We start from the raw sequence: 25,676 nt of genomic DNA on the forward strand, positions 1-25,676 counted from the left end.
GGTGCGAAGCACAAGGACCACCTAAGGAACCTGGTTGAGCACCCGGCTCCCCACCTGCAGGAGGGTCGCTTCACAGGCGGTGAAGCAGGTCTGCAGGTGTCTATCTTTCTCCCTCTCTGTCTTCCCCTTCTCTCTCCATTTCTCTCTGTACTACCCAACAGCAATGACATCAATAACAACAATAATAATAACCAGAACAATAATAAAACAACAAGGGCAACAAAAGGTGGGGGGAAGAAAGTCCCTTCATGTCCAGTTCTGCCTGTGTTCCTTAGAAGGTCTTGAGAATGAGTTAAGGATATGGAATTCTGAGTCAAATAGGCTGTTTGAGGACCTAGTGGGGGTTGCAGTATGTGGAAAACTGGGAAATGCTGTGCATGTAAAAACTATTGTATTTTGCCGTGGACTGTAAACTATTAATCCTCAAAAAAATGAATAAAAAAAAACAGATCGCTGATTTCTACACAGAGCCTCCCATTTACCAATGTAATTCTGACTGAGGTAGTGCTGGTCTACAGGACTGTGGAAGAGTTAACATATAAAGTCAAAGAAATTGTTGACTAATCATGACCACCATAGTTCTTCCATGACTAGCTGTGTTTTAACTGTAAAAATCCACTCCTCTCTCCTCCTTTTCCCTCTTTTTGTTAGTTCTTTTTTTAAATTAGTGATTTAATATTGATTTACAAAATTAGGGGATAACGGGTATAATTCAACTCAGTTCCCACCACCATTCCCTCCATTGGAAACTGCAGTAGTCCTCCCAAGGTCACAGATCTGGCTTGACTATTATTTCATGACTATCTGTCCACATTTTTACACATTTGCCCATTTATTTCTATGGTCCTGACTTCTCTTTCTTTTTTTAATTTAAATTTTATTAGTGACTTAATATTGATTTACAAAATTATAAGATAACAGGGTACGACTCTGCACCCTTCCCACCAACAGAGTTCTGTATCCCCATTCCTTCCATTGGAAGCTACAGTAGTTCTCCCAAGGTTGCAGATATGGGTTGAAAATTATTTCTACAACTGTCTGTCTATATTTGTAAATATCTACCCATCCCCCCCCCCATCATACTGTCTTCTCTTCCTTTCCAAGACATACCTACACCTATTACTACTTCCGAATGTCCTTTCTTTTTCCCTCTTCTGTTTCTGGGTCCTGATGGAGTTGAAGTTTAAAGCTCTCTGTTCATCTTCCTCCTATCATTTCTCCCCTGCTGGGAACATGGATCAAAATTATTTTGGGGTGCAGACTTTGGGAGTTCTGGCTTCTTTAATTGCTTCTCCACTGGACATAGGTGTTGACTGTTCAATCCATACCCCCAGCCTGTTTCTATCTTTCTCTAGTGGGGCAGGGCTCTGGAGAGGTGAGGTCTGGGACACTCTCCCCTCTCTCCCCCCTCTCATATTGATTAAACAATGAATTATTAGACTATAAATTAATAGGAGTGTGTATTTCCCCTCTTTCTAATATGAGTTTACTACAAGTTTCTGTGGATTTGAAGATTGTTTCTCTAAATATCCTAATACTATTTTATTGAAAGCTTCTAGCATAGCCAGGATTTTCATGCATATTTTACTAGTGAATTTAACCATGTTATTGACCCATTAGAGAGATACATGACCCAGAGTTGTGAAAAATGCAGTCTTTGGAGATGGTCTGTGGTCTATACCTCAGCTGCTTGAATTTGATGCTGAGCCTCAGGACTTGTCCAGAATTCAGAGATATATACCTCAGAAGGTTGCAAGAAGTGATAACACAGCTGATAAACATGAAACACTTCAGAGCTGCTCCTGACACATAATGAATACCTCAGAACAGTAATTATAGTTGTGGTAGCAGTAGTGTTTATGAAATGGTGGGTGAGATGACCCAAGAGTTTGTCTTCATGTTTTGTTTTGTTTTTCTACCAAATTATTCTCGATGAATGTTTTTCTATAAAAAGTGAAACTGGAGGGGCTGGGTGGCGGCACACTGATTGCGCACACATATTATGGTGCACAAGGACCTGGGTTTGAGCCTCTCAGCCCCCACCTGCATGTGGAAAGCAGGGCTGCAAGTGTCGCACTGTCTCTGTCCCTCTCTACCACCCCTTCCTTCTCAATTTCTCTGTCTCTATCTAACACTAAATAAATATAATCAAAGAAAGTGAAAATGTGCAGTGCTTACCTGTAAGGAATGGTTTTATATGGTGACCGAATGCTATCATCTATCTATCATCTGCCTTTCTATTTATCTATCTGTCTATCTGTCTGTCTGTCTATTTATCTCTTCAGAAGTTTCACAGAACAATGCACTCCCATACTGTGTGCACTCTATTCTATTCTACCCTACCCTAGCCTATTGTATTCAGTTTTATTCTACTCTAGTCTACTGCATTTATTTTAGTTATTTTCATTTTCAAATGCTGATGACAGCCACCTGTATAGACATAAGTATTGTCTAATGGGTCATGGCCCACAGTTTGTAAAACAATTACCTAGATGAATCTGGAGAAGCCAATTAGTACCCTCCGGGATCGCAGAGAGCTGTCTGCTTCTGAATTAACACCTCCGGCCAAGGGCTAGAGCCAAACTAAATGTTCCCTGAGTTTTCTTTCCCATTAAACCTGCCTTTAGAACAGTGAATGACAGCTGCAAAGGGACTGAACACCACGGTCATCCTCATGTGTTCACGTCTGGCCTGGCTCTTGGATGATGATATTCTTTCTCTAGAACCTGTTAGCCAGACCGGCTAAAATCCAGGGTTGGAGTGTAGTCAGTCACATGTCACACATGCAGGTACACACACACAAGAGAGAAAAAGAGAGAGAGAGAGAGAGAGAGAAAGGAGAAAGAAGAGAAGAAAAAGAAAGAGATCTTAAAGGAGGAAAAAAGGAAAGTTGAGAAAGCTTGTATGACATAAGTAAGTGAGAGGAAAAATTGCCAGCTTTTCCCTATTCTCTGTAAAGTCACCTAGCAAATTCCTGCCAGTTTGGAGGGGGCTGACTCCCCACTCCCCAACACACACACACACACACACACACACACACACACACACACACACACTGTGCCATCCTTCCCAAAAGCTCAAAAGCTCCTCCTCCTCTGAGGATTTCTGAGTCCTCAGGATAAACCAAGGCCAGTCACCAGCTTTTTTGCCCCACCTCCCTGGTTTGGTCCCTTTGCCTTGACAGCGCCTTGGTCCAGTAAGATGATCTGACCACAGCTGGTCTCCTCCACTTAGAACAACTTGGATGCAAGTGAACTTGGGGGAGGAATTCAGTTTCACTAAAAATAGCTGCAATATAGACCCTGTGATTTACCACTCCTCAGAACAGTCTGTGATCAACCACCTGGGGCTCACTTACCCCCATACTAGCTCTGGACTATTTGCTTTCCAGCCCTGCACCCCCTAAAACCAGAAGGGGCTTAGGGATCTGGGGCTGCTTTGGCTCAGATACAGATTCTTGCATATCTCAGACACACATGGTGACAAGATGACCAAGAAGCTTCCACCCCCTGGGAGCGCGTGACCATTGGCACTCATAGCCACAAGTCCCTTTTAAGAGTTTTTTTTTTTTTGTTTGGTCCATGGTGAGATCTGTCTTGCTTGGTTCTCACCACCGGACCTGTTGCGTCTCCACTTCTAAGGTAGGTGAAAATCAAACTCACTGGGGAAAGTGCTGCTGGAATTGTGAGAGTCTTAGGGGAACCCTGGCCTGGCTTCCTGGCCCAGGCAGAGAGGCAAATAGCAGAGCAGGAAAGAACCTGTAAATAAAAACCTAAGTTAGTCCCTGTTCCCAGCATACTGATCAAGTGACAGTAATGTTCGGGGCTTCTTTCCTTTCTTTGTACCCTCCTGCCCCAAAGCCAATGCATTTAGCCAGTAGGAAAGCACCTCCATTGTGAAATGTCTCTTTTTCTTAGGTCCTCTTTCTGGAGCTGTTCTCTATTGGGTGCCTTGCCCTTCTTGGTCTGCTATTAGCTCTGAGAACTTGGATTTGATGCAGAGCATTGGGTGTCTGTGCTGGCCTTTTCTGCTCTATAGCAACAAAAGGTCACGTGGAACTGCCCAGAGTAGGGCTTTGAATAGTTTGGGCAGTCCCAAGGAAGGAGGGCATCACCCTAGCTGCACAGAAGACCTCCTTGGATCCCATTTCCTTCCTGAAATACTGAGGTCACCATTCATCTTTTATTTCCAACCTGTTTTTAGTAGCAGGTCCTGGGGGGAAGGATTTGGAATTGGAGGGGAGCTGGAAAGTCCTAGGGGTGAAATGTAGAACCATCTGAGAGATAAAGAAGCTGGTGTAGTGGTTCGAAGGTCAAACATTAGCAATTTCTGGCTTAAAGTGGACTTTAGAACATGGCACTATGAAAAGGACCTTGCCAACCTTCTGGTTTGCTAAGCTAAGGTGTTTTCGGGAAAAGGACAAGATATGTTAATGGCATTTTTTATTTTAAATGGGCAGGGTGATTTTATACTATTACATAGATGAAAGACAAAAATCTGAAGACTCCTCACAGTCCTCTTTCTAATATTTTCTTTGAAGAATGTATTCCTCACTAATAGTGGAACTGTCTTTCCCTTTTTCCTCCATCTTCAAGGTAGGTAAGTGTCCACATGATACAAACTTAAAGTCTTAATCCTAGAAGAAGCATCTTGGAAGTCATCTGTTTTATTCCTTATTGGATCAGGGCTTGGGATGAGTGACCATCAGGCCCATACCTAAACTGGTGCCTCAGTTTTCCCCTGAATTCAGAATGGACACATGATGGATATTTTCATGTGGAGACCTATTGACATTCTACTAACACTGCCACCTGTTTCAGTCTCACTTCAGGGTTTGTTTGTGTTTACTGCCAACTGAAGTGAAACTAAAACATTCCAAATTATTTCTTCCATGCTGCATTTTAGGGCAATCAAATGGCATCATTAATACCAGTCAGGAGACTTATGACCTAAACCTGAGAGACAAACATGCTGCCACATTGTTTTGAAAGCTGTCTGGGATTTTGCAGTCAAACTGGGCATGCATTTCATTAAAACACTCTAGAAAGTGATTTGCCAGAGATTGTCTCTAAACAGTGCACTGGCCTGGTACTTTGAACAAATGACTCCATTAGCAAAAATCCCCAGAAAGAAATGACTTTTCTGGAGTGTAATTTGTCAGTAAAACAATGATTCCCACATTCCTGTTTATGAATAAAAACAACACTGGCTGCCCAGAAGTCACTATGATTATTTCAAAATATGGTTCCTGGGACCAGGAAGATGTTCACCAGTATTGCATTGTAATCTAAAAGGTCTTCAGGTTTGATCCCTGACACCAGCAACAGAAGTGAGAGCCAGGAGGTGGCGGTTTTCAGAAACCATCTCTAAGTCCTTGTCATGTATGCTTGAGTAGAGACCATGAGAAACAAGATGTACAGAAAAGAAAGAGAGGAAGCTGGGAAGTGCTACACCTGACAGAGCAAATATGTTACCATGTACAAGGACTTGGGTTCGCACTTGCAGGGGAGAGCTTCATAATCTGTGTTGCAGTGCTGCAGGTGTCTCTCTCTTTCTTTCTCCCTCTCTATTGCCTCTTCCTTTCTCAATTTCTCTATAAATTAAAAAAACAAAAAGACTGCTAGGAATGTTGGATTTGTAGTGGAGGCATTAAGTCCCAGTGCGAATGCTAGTAGAGAATGAAAGAGAGAGTGATGAAGAGATAGAGAAGAAGAGAGAAGAGAGGGATCTAGATGCTCAATAACAAAAAATCAGATACAATTTCACATCTTTGAATTGTATTATATTGCCAAGTTGTTGATCTCTCTCCTCACTGGACCCCCTGTCCTCTACCTTTGGTAACCTCACCTCTGCATCAGAGTCTTGGGGCTACTTTCTGCTTGATTTTGTTCCTTTGGTTTGTGAAATCCATTCCTTGAGTAGCTCATGTAAAAGTTGGCATCTTTCTGATGATACTGGAACCTTGGTGGTGGGTGTAGTCAACTTTACACGTTATATATAGGCATGAGACTATACTCCTAAAAATGCTATCATGATATAGACCAATGTTAAATCAACTAAAAATAATAATTAAACAAACTCTTTTAATTAACGATTTGATACTGCTTTCCAAAACTATATGGTTTTGGAGGTATAGTCTCACACTACACCTGCCACCAATGTTCTTCCCCTCCCCCATAACTTTTGCTATTTCCATCATTTTTAATATAGTTTGGATGTTTTCTTTTTTTCTTTTTGCAAGTTGCTAATCTTTGATTGTTTAAAATTCACATATGAGCACAACTATCCAGTAGTTGTCTTTCATATCTTTACTTATTTCATTAAGTGTAGTCACCTCTGGTTCTATCCATTTTGTCCCTAAGGATACAGCATCGTCATTATAATTGCAAGCTAGAGTCATCCATTGACTAACTAGACCAGAACCACCTTATCTAACTTTCTGTCATTAGGCATGTAGGCTGCTTTCAGTCCTTGCTTATTGTGAATAATGCAGCCATGAACATAGATGTGCGTATGTCCCTTCAAATTAGTGGTGAGGGGGTTTCCCCCAGGGATTTTAAACTTTATTCAGGAAAACTGAGTACACCTACATGTGGAAGTACATGAGAGAGGGAGACAGAAAGAGAAAGAGAGAGAGCCTGAAAGCCCATTACTCACATGATGGCAGGCCCACCTAGGAAGAGAGAGAGAGAGAGAGAGAGAGAGAGAGAGAGAATGAGTTTTCTTTATTTAGTTGTTTACTTTTAAACTATATCTTTAATTTTTAAATTTTAATTAGTGATTTAATAATGATTAACTAGATAGTAAGATAACAGGGATATAATTCCACATAGTTCCCACCACCAAAGCTCCCTGTCCCATCCCCTCCACTAGAAGCTTCCCTATTCTTTATTCCTCTGGGAGTACAGACCAACAGTCTTTTTGTTTTTATTTAGTGATTTAATATTGATTTACAAAATTACAAGATAACAGGGGTAAAACTCTGTACTGTTGCCATGACCAGAGTTCTAGATCCCCAATCCCTCCATTGTAAGCAACAGCAGTTCTCCAAAAGTTGAAGATATGGGTCAACTATTATTTCTACATCTGCACATATTTGTATATATTTGGCCTTTGAGGGGGTAGGTCCCATCTTCTCCAATCACACATACATACAGTTATTATTACATCCAAATGTCCATTTTTTCCACCCCTCTCTCTCTGGTTCCCTATGGAGTTGGAGTTCAGACCCCTCTGGTCATCTTCTTCCTATCATTTCTCCCCCACTGGGAATATGGATCATATTTGTTCTTGGAGTGCAGAAGGTGGGAGTTCTGGATTTTGTAATTGCTTCTCTGTTGGACATAGGCATTGCCAGATGGATCTATACCCCTAGCCTGTTTCTATCTTTCTCTAGTGGGGCAGAGCTCTCTAGTGGTGAAGTTCTAAGACACATTGGTGAGGTCGTCTGCCCAGGGAATTTAGGATGGAATTATGTCTGTAACTTGGTGGCTAAAGGGCAGCAAGATACAAATTGAGACAAAATGATTAAAGAACAGGAAGCAAAAAGTAAGAATAGAGCAGCTGAGAACAGAAATCTTAGGGTAGAAAGAATCTAGGAAGTCCATTTTAGGCATGTTCTTAGGGGCCCATAATTGTCATAGTTTTTTTTTTTTTTTTGCTTGAGTTTGATAGCTAACTTGAAGTTAGATAAAAAAATATTGTCTGAGAAAATGGTGTCACAGTAGAGAAAGTTAGTAGTAGAAAGTTAGACCACAGCAGAGAGGAGCTCCGATTCTTGAAAAAAAAAAATCGATGAATAAAATTAACTACTGGGTGGGGGTAGATAGCATAATGGTTATGCAAACAGACTCTCATGCCCGAGGCACCAAAGTCCCAGGTTCAGTCCCCCACAACACCATAAGCCAGAGCTGAGTACTGCTCTGGTAAAATAAAATAAAATAAAATAAAATAAAATAAAATAAAATAAAATAAAATAAAATAAAATAAAATAAATAAAATTGTAGAAGGGCACCAAAGGAAAAACCCTGGGTTGAGGGTGAAGGTGGATGTTCAGCTTCATAGGGTGGGAGTGGGGAGGGGGGATGGGATGGGACACAGTCTTTTGGTGGTGGGAATGGTGTTTATGTACACTGCACACTCCTATTAATTTGTAGCCATATTTTTAAAAAAGAAAAGTAAAAAAGTGTATAATTTTTAAAGAGTGAAATTAACTATTTACCTCATCCACCTGAGTCAGGGACTATGTATGTATATATATATATATATATATATATGTAGCACAAAGTCTGTGTAACATCTGAGTCTCTATTGATCTGAGCTCACAGTTCAGCAGTTCATGGCCCCAGTTGGGAATGTTGCAGGCTGCATTCATTTCAGGACCACTCTTCCTTGAGTGGCAGGGCAGGATCATCCAGCCTCCCTTCAGAGACTGGGACAGTCCCCAGCATTGCTGCTTTATGGTGAGGGCAATGTCCCAAAATGCTTATAGGGTGCAGAAGCTAGAAGATCTGGTTTCTGTAATTGCTTCTCCACTGGATATGGATGTTAAGTCAACCCATATCCCCAGCCTGTTCCTGTTTTTCCCTAGTGGGGTAGGGCTCTGGAGAGGTGAGCCTTCAAACTATTTATTTTATTTGACAAGACAGAGATAAATTGAGAGAGAAGTAAAATAGAGAGGGAAATAGAGACACCTGCAGCCCTGCTTCACTGCTTGTGAAGCTTTCCCTGTGCAGATGGGAGCCTGGGACTTGAACCCTGGTCCTAGCACATGACAACCTGTGCATTTACCCAGTGTGCCACCACCTGGCCCCTAAAATTAGTGTTTTCATGTTCTTTGAAATTGTGCTTAGGAATATTATTGCTGGATCATGATGTATGTTCAGATTTGTAATAAAATGTATTAAAAATAAAACCAAAAGTCCTTGGGAGAAGGGATTTCTATGAATTTATCTCTGAAAACACTTTAGTCATGAAGATGGAATGGGTGGATGAGCATGGTAGAGTTAAAATCACCCTTCAGTAGATGGGATCTATTCCTGGAAGTTGCTTTATTGCTCCCAAGAGATGTGAATGTAAGGTAGATCATTTCTGTCATCTTGCCTCATATCTGGGATGTGTGTACAAGAGTGGGTTCCCAGAAGACTTCTGGCCATGGACAGACTTGGAGCAGGGCTACCTGAATTTCACCGAGTTCCTTGGCTTGGTTTGGCTGGGAAGACACTTGGCATGTCAAAATATAGTGGTTCTGTTATAAGGGAGGGCTGAGTGCAGAGCCAAGGGGTTCATAAGAGAGTGAATCCTCAGAAGCTATGAAATAGGCTTCCTTTCTTTGTCTCACCTGGTGCTGCAATTGTAGTGCCTTTAAAATTGTCCATTATTAAACTGCTGTGTTTCTTGGATTATGTTTGATTTAGTTATATGCCTATGATAAAAAAATCATATGAAAATTGTGGCAAGACTTCTGGAGGTGGGGCTACAGAGCAGCAGCAGCTGTGATTCTCTCTTCTCCTCTCCTCTCCTCTCCTCTCCTCTCCTCTCCTCTCCTCTCCTCTCCTCTCCTCTCCTCTCAACTATCAACTAAGGAATACCAAAGGAGACAACCTGGGACCTCAACAAGACAGGACTAGAACAACTTCAGGACCCACCAAATCTCCAGTGAGTGCAAACACCTGTGGCTCCTGGATAGAGAGGAGCCTAGGGAGACATTAAGTGGCTGATAACAATCTGGCAGTTTATCAGTTGAGCCACCACCTCCAGTCTGTTTCACCAACAAAAAGATGGCTGAAGGGAGGAGAGGACTCCCCTGAGACTCACCAAATGCAACTGTGAGTCTCCACTGATACTGGCCTCAGAATCTGGAGCACTGGCAGGGAGATCCTGTACTGACACCAGGGGACAGAGAACTAACAAGGAAACTCAGAAGATCTATACCTCAGTGGCCTAGTGGTGGGGCTGTGAGAATCTCTTTGCATAACCACTGGATTATCTCTTCCCCACCCTGCTTTATCTCTTGGTCAGGAGTCAGTGATTAAGCTAAGAAGCCTATTTATAGTTTAAAAGCCCCCAGGCTCCCATAGCCTACAGGGAAGTAAAAGAACAAAAGAGGCTTTTAAGCCACTGAGCTCCAACTCAGGGATTAAAATACTATTGAAACAACTGTCAATTTCCACAACTGTGAACCCTTTAATTACCTCACTTAGACAAAAGTCAATCCAGATAAGAGTGATCAGTAATTTGAAAAGTACTGAGATAGGGACCTCATAACATACTATATAAAATGGTTAAACCAACAAGAAGAAATATTGGAGAAATGATCCAGGACAAGAGTCCAGCTAAAAGCCCCCCAAACACTGAAGCACAAAATAATGAGGCCAAAATCCAAACACTAGTTAAGGAAATAATCACAGGAGTAAGTAAAGAGTTTGAAAGAATTGTCAGCAGGAATTCAGAAACAACAAATAAGACTCTGGAAGAAAACACTAACTATCTCAAGGTTATTAAAGAGCTGAAAGCTGAAATAGCTGAACTAAGAACACAACTAGCTGAACAAGCTAAAACAGTGTCAGAACAGGGTAACAAAATAGATGAACTCCAGAAAACAGTAGAGGGGAGAGAGAATAGAGTAAATGAGGCTGAAGACAGAACTAGCAAGGTGGAGGATGAATTAGAGACAACTAAAAAAGAAGCAAGAGATCTCAAAAACAGATTAAGAGATACTGAAAACAACAATAATAGAGACCTATGGGATGACATCAAAAGAATTAATATAGGCATTATTGGCTTACCAGAAGAAGAAATAGAGAGAGGGGAAGAAAGCATGCTTCAGGACATAATAGCTGAGAACTTCTCTAGTCTAGACAACATCAAAGACATAAAGGTCCAAGAAGCCCAGAGGGTCCCAAACAGAATTAACCCAGACTTAAAGACACCAAGACAGATTATATTTAAAATAGAAATGAATAAGGATAAAGAAAGGATCCTGAAGGCTACAGGAAAAAAACAAAGAGTCACCTACAGAGGAAAACCCATAAGATTAGCAGCAGATTTCTCCACATAAACACTACAGTCCAGAAAAGAATGGCAAGGTATTTACAGAGTTCTCAATGAGAAAGGCTGATAATGGATCTCACCAGGTGAAGAAGCTGCAGCCAAAAGAGTGAAAGTTCCAGCTGGCTGTACTTTTCTTTGTACACCAGCACATCCTAGAACCACCTACAGTCCCCCATGTGCCTGCCCAGACCACTGCATACTCTGTCACTAAGGCTGACCTCAGCACTGTGTCAGGGCTTCCATCCATGGTCACTGGTATATTGCATCACCACACTTCCCCACTTTTGATTATAGACATGGACAAGATGTACAGTCTGTATGAGCATATGAGAAATAAACAAATCTTCAGTGATTCTAGGGTTACCCCTGCAAGCTCTGCCTTCACCCCCCAGAGAGTGGGTGCAGCAACTGGGTATCAGATAAGGCCCTGTTAGCCTGAAGACCTATGGTCTAACCCAGAAATGGTCCATCACTCGGGGAAGCTCAGAACATAAACTTACAGAGGCATCCCCAAGTTCAAGTAGCTCATGGGAGGCAATTGTGGCAATATACAGGGTATTGGACTGCTGCAATCTATGCTTAAGTTTGTGTTCTTGTGAGGAGTTCACAGATGAGAGGGGTTTAACTGCTCAGCATGGGTCCAAGCAGGACTTGTGAATGAGAAACTAGAACAAACATACCCTATGCCTTTTGTTAGTAACTTTATTTCAATTACAAGGACTAGACAAATCACGAGACATCTGCTGGAGAAGAATACCTCTGTGGAGAAAAGTAACGCTTAGCAGCTATCTGATTAGAATTATGCAGTACAAAATTTAAAATATATAAAGCTCCTTGTATTCTGTTCATGTCTGAGAAATAGCCCTTTAATGGTATATATGGCGTTCCACAGTTACTCATCTAGTGGGGCAGTAGGGCATGCTAAATGCATGTTTAGAAGAAATAAGCTTTAATCTAGAAACATATTTAGGGTTATAGTCAGTCTAATAATGGATACCTCAGCAGCAAAGGCAGAGAAAGTGTTCACAAACATGGGTGTGACACATAGCATATAAAGCCTATAACAGTGTCCACAGAGTTAGGAAAACATTTCAGTCTAGCAAACTGAGGGCTGTGTGAAACATCCATTTTTCAGAATCAACATTAAAAAGTGTACTTAGATAAACACCCATAAAGGAGTCACACCAGTCTAGGCATAAAGAAATAATGGCTTGAGCTATATCATAGAAATATCCAATCATTTAACTAGAGCTTAGTACTTAGGTAAAAGAAGGACGGGGACTTAATAGCTGGTCAGTATATGTCCTGCATGGTCAGTACCAATAACTCTAGAATGTGCTTGAACTAGAGAGGTTAAGTAGAGCACAGTAGCACAGCAACAGTAAAAGTTATGGGGAGAGGACACCAAAAAACTGGTGGAGATAGTTTCTATTCTTTCACTTTTGGTTAAAAGACACAGGTGTGTATAATAGCGTACCATGACCAACAATGGCTTTAGGGTAAACTTGTGTCAGTACATACATACATACCTCATCTTCAAATAAATCACTTCTCCATAGAGAGACTAGAAGGTTAAAGACATTAAGTTACACAGTTAAGCAATCTATTAAGATTCATACCTGTGGTAAGTGGCCATCCTTCAGAGTCATTCAATAGTACTCATAGCTATACAGGCTGGAGAGCCAGGGCCCTGCTTATTATTATCTGGCAGAGAATTATCTCCTGCATAAGTTCTGGATGGACAGTGAATTGCCCAGTGAAAGCCTCTTTTATAGAGTGGGCATTTGGTTAAGGGAGGTTTTAAATATCTGTCATCTCCAGATACCTTATAATTAAACCATTTGAGATTCATTTTGCAATTCTTTTGTAAATGGCCCTCATTATTACATTTAAAACAAACCTTGTCTTGCATGGGCTATACTGAGCCCACCACCTATGTGGCCTGATTAAATACAGCCGTAACATATACTTTATGTGTTTGAGTCTGTACCTCAGTACATGCTTTATCATCTGAGAAATACTTAAATCTAGATCCCTAAGTGGCCCAAGAATTCCTTTACAATCTTGTTTTGCATTTTCATAGGCTAGTCACTTAATTAAAATTCTGGCCTCTTCTTTAGTGTCTACTTGTCCACTGATAGCTTCTTGTAACATGTCCACAAATTCTCTGTAGGATTCTGTGGCTTCCTAAATAACAGAGTTGAAAGACTGTACATGAGTGCTAGGTAACTTGTCACTTATTCTGACTGCTGATGCAAGGTGCCTGTCATTTTTTCTAATGTTCATATGTTCACTGGGAGAAGTATTGGCACTCTCACCCACTAACTGACTGGGTGAGATATCTCTGGGAGCCTGATCTGGCCAAACTTTATATTCCATCTCAGTTCCTTCTCCTGTAGGGGGCATGGGAAAAGCATCAAATTTAAGGCCTAGCTCAATAGGAATTTTTCTGTTATCACTGGTAGCAGGCAAATCTGGGTCTATTGTGGGTGAAGGCAAAGGAGGAGGAGGAGTTAGGAAGGGGCTGAGTGAGTCACCTGGCACAGTATGAAGAGGTGGTAGTTGTAAGGAATCAGATGTAACAGGGGAAGGGGAGGAGCAAGGAGAGGAGAAAGGATTTCCATAAATTATAAGTGGCATTATGCCATTCCCCACCCCCCTTCTTTGTTAAAGCCATGGATAGCCATGCATGGGCAAGTCTGTGAGGTAGCTGCAGGCCCAGCAGAAAAATGGGAGAATGTTTGGGTTTCAGGCATGACAGAAACAGTTTGTGTCTGAGAAGAGGAGGAGAAGTGGAATTGCAAGTTTGAGAAGAAGGATTTAGGGAATAGTCCTGCAAAGAAGCCTGTAATTGATTTAAAGCAGAAAAGCAGAGCTTATAAGAATGAAGTTGTTTTGCTGTGACTATACCAATATTTTTTAATAAATAATCTCCAATTTGTGTCCATATCTCAACTGATATAACTCTATTCTTGGGAAGAGGTCCAGAGACCACCTCTATTACAATTAACAACTTTCTTAATTCTCGACTGGAACACTGAATTTTACATATCTTTAAAGTTTCTTTCAACTGTCTGAGGTGAGAACTGTATTCTTTAGAATGTAATATACCCATCATGGCAAGTTTAGAAAGGGTGAGAGTAAAAGAAAGCTTAAAATTAATTGTCAGTCACTTACCAAGAATTAGCATATGTTTGTTGGGTTCCTAATCAGCTTAAACTCAAGTGGTAACGGACATGGGATAAAAAGAAAAAAATTAACACGTATGGTAAATAAAAATCAAGGAAAAACTGTCTTGAGCAGAAAATATAACAAACAGCAAAAAAAAAAAGGGGGAGTGGGTAACCATAGAAACATGTTGGGGTAGATTAAAGTCAGAGCCACATGGAGGTGGGGTTAAAACTTTGAAACACTTTTGGGACCCACAGCAGGGAAAAATCAAAGTGGACCATACATAGTAATTCAACACGTGGGAAATAGTTAAACTGCATAGAGCAAAAAGTGAATAGGGAGAAATTAAAGTCAAATAAATAAAATAGGGGGTGGGATAAATAAAATTGCAACATGTTGAGGTGCCATTTGTTGCTAATTAACTTAAGAAAGGAGTTGGGAGTGAGGGCTGGTGCAGTGCATAAAAGGATTAACAGCAGGGAGCTGGGAACTGGTTTAAACAATACAAGGTTTATTAGGGTGAAACAGGTAAAAGGCAAATAAACACTTATCAAGAGTTAAGAGTACGCTAGTTCTATAAAGTCTGAATATAGTTATCAAAAGTTTAGTCCCATAAGACAAACAATTATCAGCTCTGGTAAAGGTTGCTCATGGCTGTAGAGGGCTCTAAAAGTTTACTGGCTAGCAGAGTCACACGTGTTCAGTTCCCAGGAGAAGTAGCCATGACCAGCTGAGATGTATCTCACCAGGAGAAGAAGCCGCAGCCAAAAGAGTGAGAGTTCCGGCAGGCTGTACTTTTCTTTGTACAGCAGCATAGCCTGGATCCACCCACAGTCCCCCATGCACCTGCACAGACCACTGCATACTCTGTCGCCAAGGCTGAAGTCAGCACTGTGTCGGGGCTTCCATCCAATGTCACCAGTATATTGCATCACCACAGGGCTATATCCTAAGGAACCCAACACACCCATCCCAAAAGATCTGTGTACACATATGTTCTTAGGAGCACAATTTATAATAGCCAAAACCTGGAAGCAACCCAGGTGTCCAGCAACAGATGAGTGGCTGAGCAAGTTGTGATACACAATGGAATACTACTTAGCTACAAAAAATGGTGACTTCACCATTTTCAGCTGATCTTGGATGGACCTTGCAAAATCCATGTTAAATGAATTAAGTCAGAAATAGAAAGATGAATATGGGATGATTTCACTCTCAGGAAGAAGTTGAAAAAAGATCAGAAGAGAAAACACAAGTAGAACCTGAAGTGGAATTGGCGTATTGCACCAAAGTAAAAGACTCTGGGGTGGGGGTGGGGTGGGGAGAATACAGGTCCTTCAGAGGACCTAGTGGGGGCTGTATTGTTATATGGAAGACTGAGAAATGTTATGCATGTACAAACTATTGTCATTACTGTCGAATACAAAACATTAATTTCCCAATAAAGAAATTAAAAAAAGAAAAAAAAACTTGTAGTAACTCACTTACACATCTGGAATATATCCTTCCATGATTGCTAATCTCATATAATTATATAAAATATATTATTATACTCACATACACATATCGTTTAATTATAGGTTAATTTATATAAGTTATGTCATACTACTCACATTTTCCTGAGGCTTATTCTAGCCGTTTGCTAGCTGCTTGACCTTAGATTCTATGGATGTCAGTTTCCTCAAGTAAGAAATGAGGATGATACCTGTCCTCAAGGTATGCAGGAAGGATTCAGGGAGTTAATCCACAAAGCATGTCAGTGTTATGTAGCAGTGTTGGTTGTTTTCATTCTTACTGTTCTTGTTCAGGAAAATCAAGTCTATTGTAGTTACCCATTCTTAAAAAAAACTTTATTGGGGAATTAATAAATGAATATAGTATAGTTGTTGACATATGGGTACATTTTCTCATCTCCCCTGTTATAGGTATCTGCAAAATACTCTCATTTCATTCATTGTTTTTTACCTACTTATTTCTTTTAACTCAGACAATAGCAAAATAGAAAGCAAACCTATTGTCTAAAGATGTCAACAAAGAACACAAGTATTTACTTACATAAATTGTGAAATATTTAACTTGACTGTTATAATTTTGCTATAAATTTCTTCCTATACACATTAAAATTAGCTTTCCATATACAATTATTAGTTTCTGCAAAATTATTTTAAATGACTTCAAGATATCCCACGATGGATATACCAAATATTTTAACCAATCCATATTAATATACATTTACCTATTTCTCAATAGTACAAATATTGCTACATACCATTTATATATGTATCTAAATAAATTCTTTTTTTATTAAATATTTATTTTATTTATTTATTTATTCCCTTTTGTTGCCCTTGTTTTATTGTTGTAGTTATTATTGTTGTTGTCGTTGTTGGATAGGACAGAGAGAAATGGAGAGAGGAGGGGAAGACAGAGAGGAGGAGAGAAAGCTAGACACCTGCAGACCTGCTTCACCGCTTGTGAAGCGACTCCCCTGCAGGTGGGGAGCCAGGGTTCGAACCAGGATCCTTATGCTGGTCCTTGTGCTTTGCGCCACCTGCACTTAACCCGCTGCGCTATAGCCCGACTCCCTCTAAATAAATTCTTAAGGAGGCTGAAGATGATATAGATTTTTTTATATTATTATTTTGCCACAAGGGTTATTGCTGTGGCTCAGTGCCTGCACAACGAGTCCACTGGTCCTAGCAGCCTTTTTTTTTTTACTTATTTTTTCCACTTTATGTGATAAGACAGAGAAATTGATAGAGGAGGGGGAGAAACAGAGAGACACCTGCAGTACTTGCTTTATCATTTGCGAAGCTATCTCTCCTGACAGGGGGCTCAATCCCATGTCATTGAGTATGGTTGGAATTCCTTTTCTTCTTATCATGTGGGTGTCCTCTCAGTAATTCTTGGAAGGCAGGATTGGTAATGGCAAAGTCCTTCAGTTTCTAAACGTTTGAAAGATCTGTATTTCTCCCTAATATTTGAAGGACAGTTTTGCAGGAAAGTTGGCTTGCAAATCTTATCTTTGAATATGCCATTTCACTCCCTCCTTACCTCTAGGGTGCATGGTGAAACGTCTGATGAAAGTCTGATGGTTCTACCTTTGTGTGTGATGTTCTTCCTTTCCCTGGAAGTCTGCAACATTGTTTCCTTGCTCCTGTTTTTGGATAGTTTCACAATGATGTGTTATGGTGTGTGTAGTTTTGGATTAAAAAAATTAGGTATGCATTAACCTTCTTGAATTTCTATATTTTGTACATTGCTCAGGTATGGAAACTTTTCTGCTAAAATTTATTTGAATACGTTCTGTACTCCTCTCTCTCCTTCTTCTCCTCTTTCTCAGGGATCCCAACAACTCTGATGTTCATCTTTCTTATGAAGTTTGCTATTTCAGAGAGAAGTGCTTCATTTTTCCTAAACCTTTCTTCTCCAAGAGTTTTAAATTTGTAGTGTGATGGTTGAGTCTTCTAATGATGATATTCTCTTTTCCACCTGATTGTCTACTTCTGAAGTCTCTTACTTCAACCTTAACTTCATTCAAAGTATCCTTTAGGCCATGTAGTTATGTTTTTTTTCTGTACTTAGTAATTCTTTTTGTAAAATGATTACTGCTTTCTTGAATCTTGTCTTTAGTTTCTTGAATTGATTTAATAATGAGTTTTGTGAATTCTATCTCTGTCATATTTTTCTAGACCTGTGCCTATCTGTTCAATTCGGCTTCCTGTCATTGTTGTCTGTGTATTTCTCAGTTTCTGCCTTTAGTGTTCCTTTGTTGTTGTGCCAACAGAAACACTGTAGCTAAGGTGTTCAATTGCCCTGTTTATGTATCTTGGTGGGGGAGGGGGGTTTTTCTCCTGAGTCACCAGGCCTGGTCAGTGTCCCTGATGTCAATATATGGTCTCCCTGCTGTTGTTTCAGCCTCTGTGGGGGCAACAGCAGTGGAAAGTCAAGAAGTCACTGTTGTAAATTTGTGAGTTTTTAGGTGATTTTTTTTTGTTTTCAACTTTACTTTGTTTCTTAAACTGTAACCCAGAAGTGGTGTGGCTCATTTGCATATGTCCTAATTTGGTGCCAGCTGTCCCTAAGCACCAGTATTTAGTGCTGGTATGCTTCCTCACCCCCTTTCTTTCCACAAACCACGCATGTCTGTACTCACCAGCGGTTCAGGTTCCTTTTTAAAATTTTTTTATAAAAAGGAAACATTGACTAAACCATAGGATAAGAGAGGTACAACTTCACACAATTCCTACCACCAGAACTCTGTATCCCATCCCCTCCGCTGATAGCTTTCCTATTCTTTAACCCTCTGGGAGTATGGACCCAAGGTCATTCTGGGATGCAGAAGAAAAGGACTCTGGGAAAGTGGAGCTCCGGGACACTTCCATGGAGTTGTCTGTCCAGGGAAGTCTGGTAGTCATCATGCTATCATCTGGAATCTGGTGGCTGAAAAGAGAGTTAACTTACAAAGCCAAACAAATTGTTGACCAATCATGGTCAACAGATGCAGATGAAGAGTTGGGGGGTCCTCCATTTTATAGATAGCTAGTAGGCATATTTTAGTTAAATTCCAAAGGGCTTGTGGCTATACTAGTTTTTTTTTTTTTCTTTTTCTTTTTCCCCCCGACCCTGAAATCTGATATGCTGGTGCATCCAAGTTATTGACTGGGGAGATGATGTTATAGTTGGAAAAGGGACCAGGAAGCTGGATCAGGGAAGACAGTAGCTCCCTAATATGAGAAAGGGGTATAAATATTGTTGACTGTAAACCCCATTGATTTGATGTGATTTTTTTTTGACACTTGTTTCTTTGACTCAGATAGTGGAGTGGTGTGCCTCAGCTGTCATTCTCCCAGTTGGTGCTGGCCATACCTTTTAATCCCTGGAATCTCTCCCTCACTTCTTTTCTGTCCATGGGCCACATGTGTCTGTACTCACTTGTGGCTTGGTGAGTTTACTATGAAATCCTAGCCATATTTTGTTGAGTTTTCATGTGATTTTCATTGCTTTTCCTAGCTGATCTGGGAGACTAAAGTGAGTCTGTTACTACTCCATAGTCATGCCTCTGGGAGTCCCCTAGACTTTTATTCAGTCAGCTGTTGATGAGCATTTAGTTTATATCCAAATTTTGGTTATTAGGAGTAGTGTTTCATTGAACATAGGGTTCATGTATCTTTTTGGATTAATGTTTCTTTTTCCTAAGGTTAGTTACTGAGTAGACTATTTGTTGGATCATATGGTAAACGTGTTTTTAGAAATTTGAGAAGTAGCTATGCTGTTTTCCATTGGTACTAGACCACTTTTTTTTTTATCCACCAGGGTTATTGCTAGGGGTCAGTGGGTACCAGCACCATAAAGCTACCACATCTAGCAGCCATTTTTTTCATGTTTTCTTTTTTAAGATAGGACAGAGAAAAATTTAGAGAGGGGGTGATAAAGAAGAAGAGAGAAAGAGAGACACCTGAAGGCCTGCTTCACTGCTCATGAACTATCCCTTCTGCATGTAAGGAGCAGATCTGTGGACTCAAACAGGTACACTACTGCCAGGCCTTTCCAATTGCATTTTTTTTTCTGCTGAAGATTTATTTATTTACTTTTATCAATTTTTATTTATAAGGTGTAAACACTGACAAGACCATAGGAAAAGAGCAGTACAGTTCCATACAATTCCCACCACCAGAACTCCATATCCCATCCTCTCCCTTGATAGCTTTCCTATTATTTATCCTTCTGGGAGTATGGACTCAGGGTCATTATGGTGTGCAGAAGGTGGAAGTTCTGGCTTCTGTAGTTGCTTCCCCACTTAACATGGACATTGGCAGGTCAATCCATACTCCTAGCTTGTCTATCTCTTTCCCTAATGTGACAGAGCTCTGGGGAAGCAGGGCTACAGCATACATTGGTGGGTTCCTCTGCCCAGGGAAATCCGGTTGGCATTATGGTATCATTTGGAACCTAGTGGCTGAGAAAAGAGTTAAGATATAAAGAAGAAAAGATTGTTAACTAATCATGAAACTAAAGGCTGGAATATTGCAGATGAAGATTTGGTGTCTCCATTTTGGAAATAGCTAGTAGGTCTATTTTAGTTATATATCTAATATTTGTCAAAGATTAGATGTCCATAGGTGTGGGGGCTCACTTCTGGGCTCTGAATTCTATTCCACCGGTCAGTGTGTGTATTCATGTTCCAGTACCAAGCAGTTTTGATTACAGTGGCCCAATAATAAAATTTGAGATCTGGGAGTGTGATGCCTCCAATCCTGTTCTTTCTTCTCAAGATTGTTTTGGAAATTCTAGGTCTTTCTGGTTCCAGATAAACATTTGTAGCATTTATTCTATTCTCCTAAAAAATGTGCTTGGGATCTTGATGGGGATAGCATTAAATTTGTATATGGCTCTGGGTAGTATATTCATTTTAATGATGTTAGTTCTTCCAAGCCATGAACATAGAATATTTTCCACTTCTTTGAGTCTTTTTCAATTTCCTTGAATAGTGACTCATAATTTTCATTATACAAGTCTTTAACTTCTGTAGTTAGGTTTATTACTAGATACTTTATTGCTTTTGTTGCTATAGTAAAAGGAATTGATTTCTGGATTTCAACTTCTTCTAACTTAGTGTTTGCATAGAGGAATGCCACTGACTTTTGAATGTTAATTTTGTAGCCTGACACCTTACTGTATTTCCTGATGATTTCCAAAAGCTTCTTGCTGGATTCCATATATGCATCCCTGCAGCTAGCAGAATGAATTGTTTTGCCTCATCTTCATTGTGGTCTATAGTTTCTGCTCTAATGTCTACCTTCTGTTGGTAGAATTTTAATTTTTAATATAGAGAGACAGAGACTTAGGGAGAGAGACATCACAGCACCCATAGAAATGTAGTTCTTCCATGTGGTATACCAGGGCCTCAGACGTGGATTGTACACATGGTAAAGCGTGAATGCTCCCAAGTGATCTCTCTTGTTGACACCTACCATCCATGTCTTTAATTCATTTTAGGTTAATTTTTCTGCATTGTGTGAGTTTTTATTACTATCACTAGAATCCGGTTTCTTTTTAAAAATATTTATTTATATTTATATATTTATTTAGTTAGAGACAATGAGAAATTGATAGGGAAAAGGGGAGATAGAGAGGGAGAAAGAGGGGGTCAGGTGGTAGTGCAGTGGGTTAAGTGCACATGGCACAAAGCACAAAGACTGCCATAAGGATCCTGGTTCAAGCCCCCGCTCCCTACCTGCAGGGAGTCGCCTCACAAGTGGTGAAGTAGGTCTGCAGGTGTCTATCTTTCTCTCCCTCTCTGTCTTCCCCCTCCTCTCTCCATTTCTCCATATCAGCAATAACAAAGGGAACTAAATGGGAAAAAATGGCCTCCAGAAGCAGTGTATTTGTAGTGCAAGTTCTGAGCCCCAGTGATATCCCTGGAGACAAAAAAAAAAAAAAAAAGAATGAATGAAAAAAATGTTTTTGTCAGTTATATCATGATAAACCATGTGGAAAAATAATTAAGGGTCTTTGTTGCATTTGTTTATAGCCTGGAATAGTTTAAATGATATTGAGATTACTATTTGTTGTTGGTGGTCAAAAAAGTCAGAACATATAAACCACTCATTTACAGTGACTTTTCTGTGGTATTTATTCACCATCATCTGTTCTGATAATTGACCTATTCAGCAGTTCTTGTTGGGCCAAGTTTGGTTTATACAGAAGCACCTTTTTCTCTCTCTTTTAAAAGTTTCCATTGTAGAGTTGAATATGAAATAATTTTTAATTACTTAAAATCTTTTTTTAAGTATACTTTATACTTTCCAGCCTCACCAATACTTATCCATTGCTTTTCCTTAATCAATTATAGATACCTGGGGAAGGGGAGTATTTGTTACTTTGGCCTTGCCAAAGGACAATTTTTGTCTTTCTCATTAATCCTAGTCTTTCAGTTGCTAAAGCCTTGCCCTGGTTCTTTGCAGTTTAATTCATGGTTCTTCTCCAAATATTTTAAGATGAATACTGAGTCCCTTTATCTCTTAAAGTTTGATCATTGATGCTATAGTTGTTCAAGAATTTGTGTATTTGAGTACAGCCTTCATTGTGCCAAGTTGGTTTTGGAATCAAGTGTTCTTTTTAATTGCTTTCTGGACCATCTATAGCTTCTATTTTGATCCAGTGGTGTTCTAGGAGTGTATTTCTTTCTCCCTTTTTTGTATCTTTTAAATTACTTAAATTATATGGCTGTCGTACCCACAAAAATCTGTCTTCTATTATCTTTTTTAAAACAACCACCTTTCCTTTGTCTCTTCCCTGTTCTTCTACAAGTCTTGTTAGTTTTTGGAGTCTATTCTCCATATCGTAGATGATCCCTTAGGATTCTTCTTTCTTGGAGGGTTTGACTTTGTGCTGTGTGCTTCCCCTTCCACTAAATTATCCACATCACTATTTTGGGTCTAACAGTGAGAATTCTCTTCATTCATTTTGGCAATTAATTCTTCTTATTCTTGCCACCAGGCATATCACTGGGGCTTGGTACATGCGAATGAATCTACAGCTTTCAGCAACCATTTTTTTCCTTTTAAAAATTATTTATTTTTATTTTTACTTTTTATTTCATGGGATAGAAAGAAATTGAGAGGGGCTGGAGGGAGACAAGGAGAGAGGAAAAATAGACAACTGTAACACTTGCTTCACCACTCTTTTTTCTTCTTTTTTTAAATAATTTTTTTATTTATAAAAAGAAAACATAGACAAAACCATAGGATAAGAGGGGTACAACTCTACACAATTCCCACCACCAGAAATCCGTATCCCATCCCCTCCCTTGATAGCTTTCCTATTATTTAACACTCTGGGAGTATGCACCCAAATATATATATATATATATATATATATTTTTTTTTTTTAAATGTCAAGCCACACACACACAAAAAAGGAGTGGTGTTAGCTATTAAGAACAATGGCACCATTTTTTTTTGTGTGTGTGTGTATGAATTCACCTATTTTTTAAAAAATATTTATTTATTTATTAGATAGAGACAGAGGGAAACTGAGAAGAGAGGGGGAGATAGAAAGGGATAGAGAGAGATACCTGCAGTCCTATTTCACCACTCTTGAAGCTCTCCCACTGCAGGTGGGAATCAGGGGCTTGAACCTGGGTCCTTGTGCACTGTAATGTGTGCATTTAACCAGGTGTGCCACCACTTGGCCCCTCCACTCTTGAAACCTTCCCCTTTGCATTTGGTGACTGGGGGTCTTGAACCTGGGTCACTGTGCATGTTAATGTGTGTGCTCCACTGGGTACACAACTAGGCCCTGCAATGAATTCTTTATTTGGGTGTTCACATTTTGTTGTTCTAGACCTTGTAATTATGTGCTGCACTGTTGTAGTGTTGGCATTTGTCTCTCCTCCCACTCTTCTATTTGTGTGAGTCTTCATTGCCTGATGAGTCTTCCTGAGGGTGCTTGTTGGAAGAACACAGTGACAGTTATAAAACATTTTCTTGTCAGGTCCAAGGGGTAGCTCAATCAATAGAGTGCACTGTGTGGGGACCCTGAGTTCAAGCCCCTGATCCCCACCTGCAGTGTGGAAACTTCATGAATGTTGGAGCAGTGTTGCAAGTCTCTTCCCCCCCACCGCCACCAAAGGGACAATGGGAAGAAATGGCTATTGGGAGCAGTGGGGTCTGCATGTAACAGTAACCCTGGTGGGAAAAAAAATGTGCATAGGGGTGAGCTCATGGTGGAGGGAATCCCAGAGGACTCCCCAAATGGTGGTAGGCTCTCAAGAGGTGGGAGATGAAGAGGTAAAGAAGCTCCCCTCTTCTCTGGTCCCCTTACTCATCAGTATCTACATTGGCCTGCGTTGCTTCTATTGCTCATTCTTTCTAAGCCTTGAGTTGCCCAGGAAGCTGGAAACACATCTTTGATATTATGTTCTCAATCTCCTGGGCCTTTCTAGTGCTTGATCCAAGCATTGACTTCCTTCCTTTCTTTCTTTCTCTCTCTCTCTCTCTCTCTCTCTCTCTCTCTCTCCCTTTCTCTCTTCCTTTCTCTCTTTCTTGTGTCTTTTAAATTTCTTTATTGAGGGATTAATGGTTTACAATTGACAGTAAAAGACAATAGCTTGTATATGCATAAAATTTCCCAGTTTTCCACATAACAGTTCAACCTCCACTAGGTCCTCCTCTGCCATCATATTCCTTTTTAGGACAGTTTATATAAAACCTCCTCTGGTTTTTGGTTATTCATCTTACTGATACTTCTGACATCTGATTCCGGAGGAGGAGAGAAAGAGGATATGGTTGTTCTTTCCATTACATAGTGTGTGGAGAACCCTTAGAGGGTCCCCTGTTTTGTTAGTCTGGAAGTATTGAGGCCAGTCTTAAGTTACTGAGCAAAGATGCCCTCCCCAGAAGCAGGTAACAATGGTAAATGCTGACCTTACAGAGTGGATAGTGCAGGGAGTAAGGAGGCTCTGTGTTACTGAATGCAATGTGGCTCGTCTTCTCTGAGTGATCCACACATTTATGGGCCACTCAGAGTTCCGAGCAGCTCTCTGAGGGGGTCGGTTCTGTGGTTGAAGTGGCACAGTGGCTCAGCTCCAGGCATCTCATCTGCATCCCCTCTCTCAGTTTCAGTCTTGTTCCTGTAGTCGGTTGGTGGACATAGACTAGTGTTTTTGTCTGTGTAGTCTGTATAATATCATGTGCCTCACAGGATAATTTATTTCCCCCTTTTCACTACAATCTGGAATATATTACAGTAGTGAATAAGTATTGGAACATATATTAAAAATGTTATGAAGGTATGCAAAGGTGACATGAAGCTCTCTAAAGATGATGGTTGGCAAACCCACTGCCAGTACAGTCCACTATGCCTGGCCTACTGGTGAGGGGTGGCTCCTTGTTTAGTGACACAGTCATTCATTGACCAGGTTTCCAGATCAGAGAATATGAAGAGGGGGCCAACCCTGGAGGCCACACTGGTGGAGGTGGAAAGAGAAGAATATAGGATTCAACTGGGGAGGTGGTTCTGTGGTTGAGTCCATGACTTTTATTTCTTCTTCCCCCCCTCTCAGTTTTATTAGTGATTTAATATTGATTTACAAAATTACATGTCAAGAGGGTTACAATTCCTCACCATTCCCACTACCAGAGTTCTGAATCCCCGGTCTGCCCACTAGAAGCCAGCCCCTAGGCTGTAGACATCGGCGAGCCATCGTCTCCACAACTATCTGTCCACATTTGTATATAATTTCCCCCCTTTTCTTCTAGATCCAATCCTTTCTTCCCCTCCAAGCCACTCTTGAAACAATTATTACATCCAAATGACCCTCTCCTTTCCCTCCTCTCTCTCTGGGTGCTGATGGAGCTGGAGTTCAGAGCCCTCTTATCTTTTTCCTCTTATCACTTCTCCCCCAGTGGGAGTATGGATCTAGGTTGTTTTGGGAGCACAGAAGGTAG

General features: G+C 40.3%; 1 protein-coding gene across 3 annotated transcripts in view; it reads left to right on the top strand.

Moving 5' to 3' along the window:
- The first annotated feature begins 3,355 nt into the window (after window positions 1-3,355).
- The window catches only part of FGF13 (fibroblast growth factor 13), a 737,755-nt gene continuing 715,434 nt past the window's right edge, over window positions 3,356-25,676 (top strand). For all 3 annotated transcript variants that reach the window (XM_060183220.1, XM_060183225.1, XM_060183224.1), the window contains exon 1: window positions 3,356-3,641. The gene's annotated coding sequence lies outside the window, so the exon portion shown is untranslated. The remainder of the gene's footprint in view (window positions 3,642-25,676) is intronic.

The sequence above is a fragment of the Erinaceus europaeus genome, chromosome X, assembly GCF_950295315.1.
Source record: "Erinaceus europaeus chromosome X, mEriEur2.1, whole genome shotgun sequence".
In the NCBI taxonomy this organism is placed as follows: domain Eukaryota; kingdom Metazoa; phylum Chordata; class Mammalia; order Eulipotyphla; family Erinaceidae; genus Erinaceus; species Erinaceus europaeus.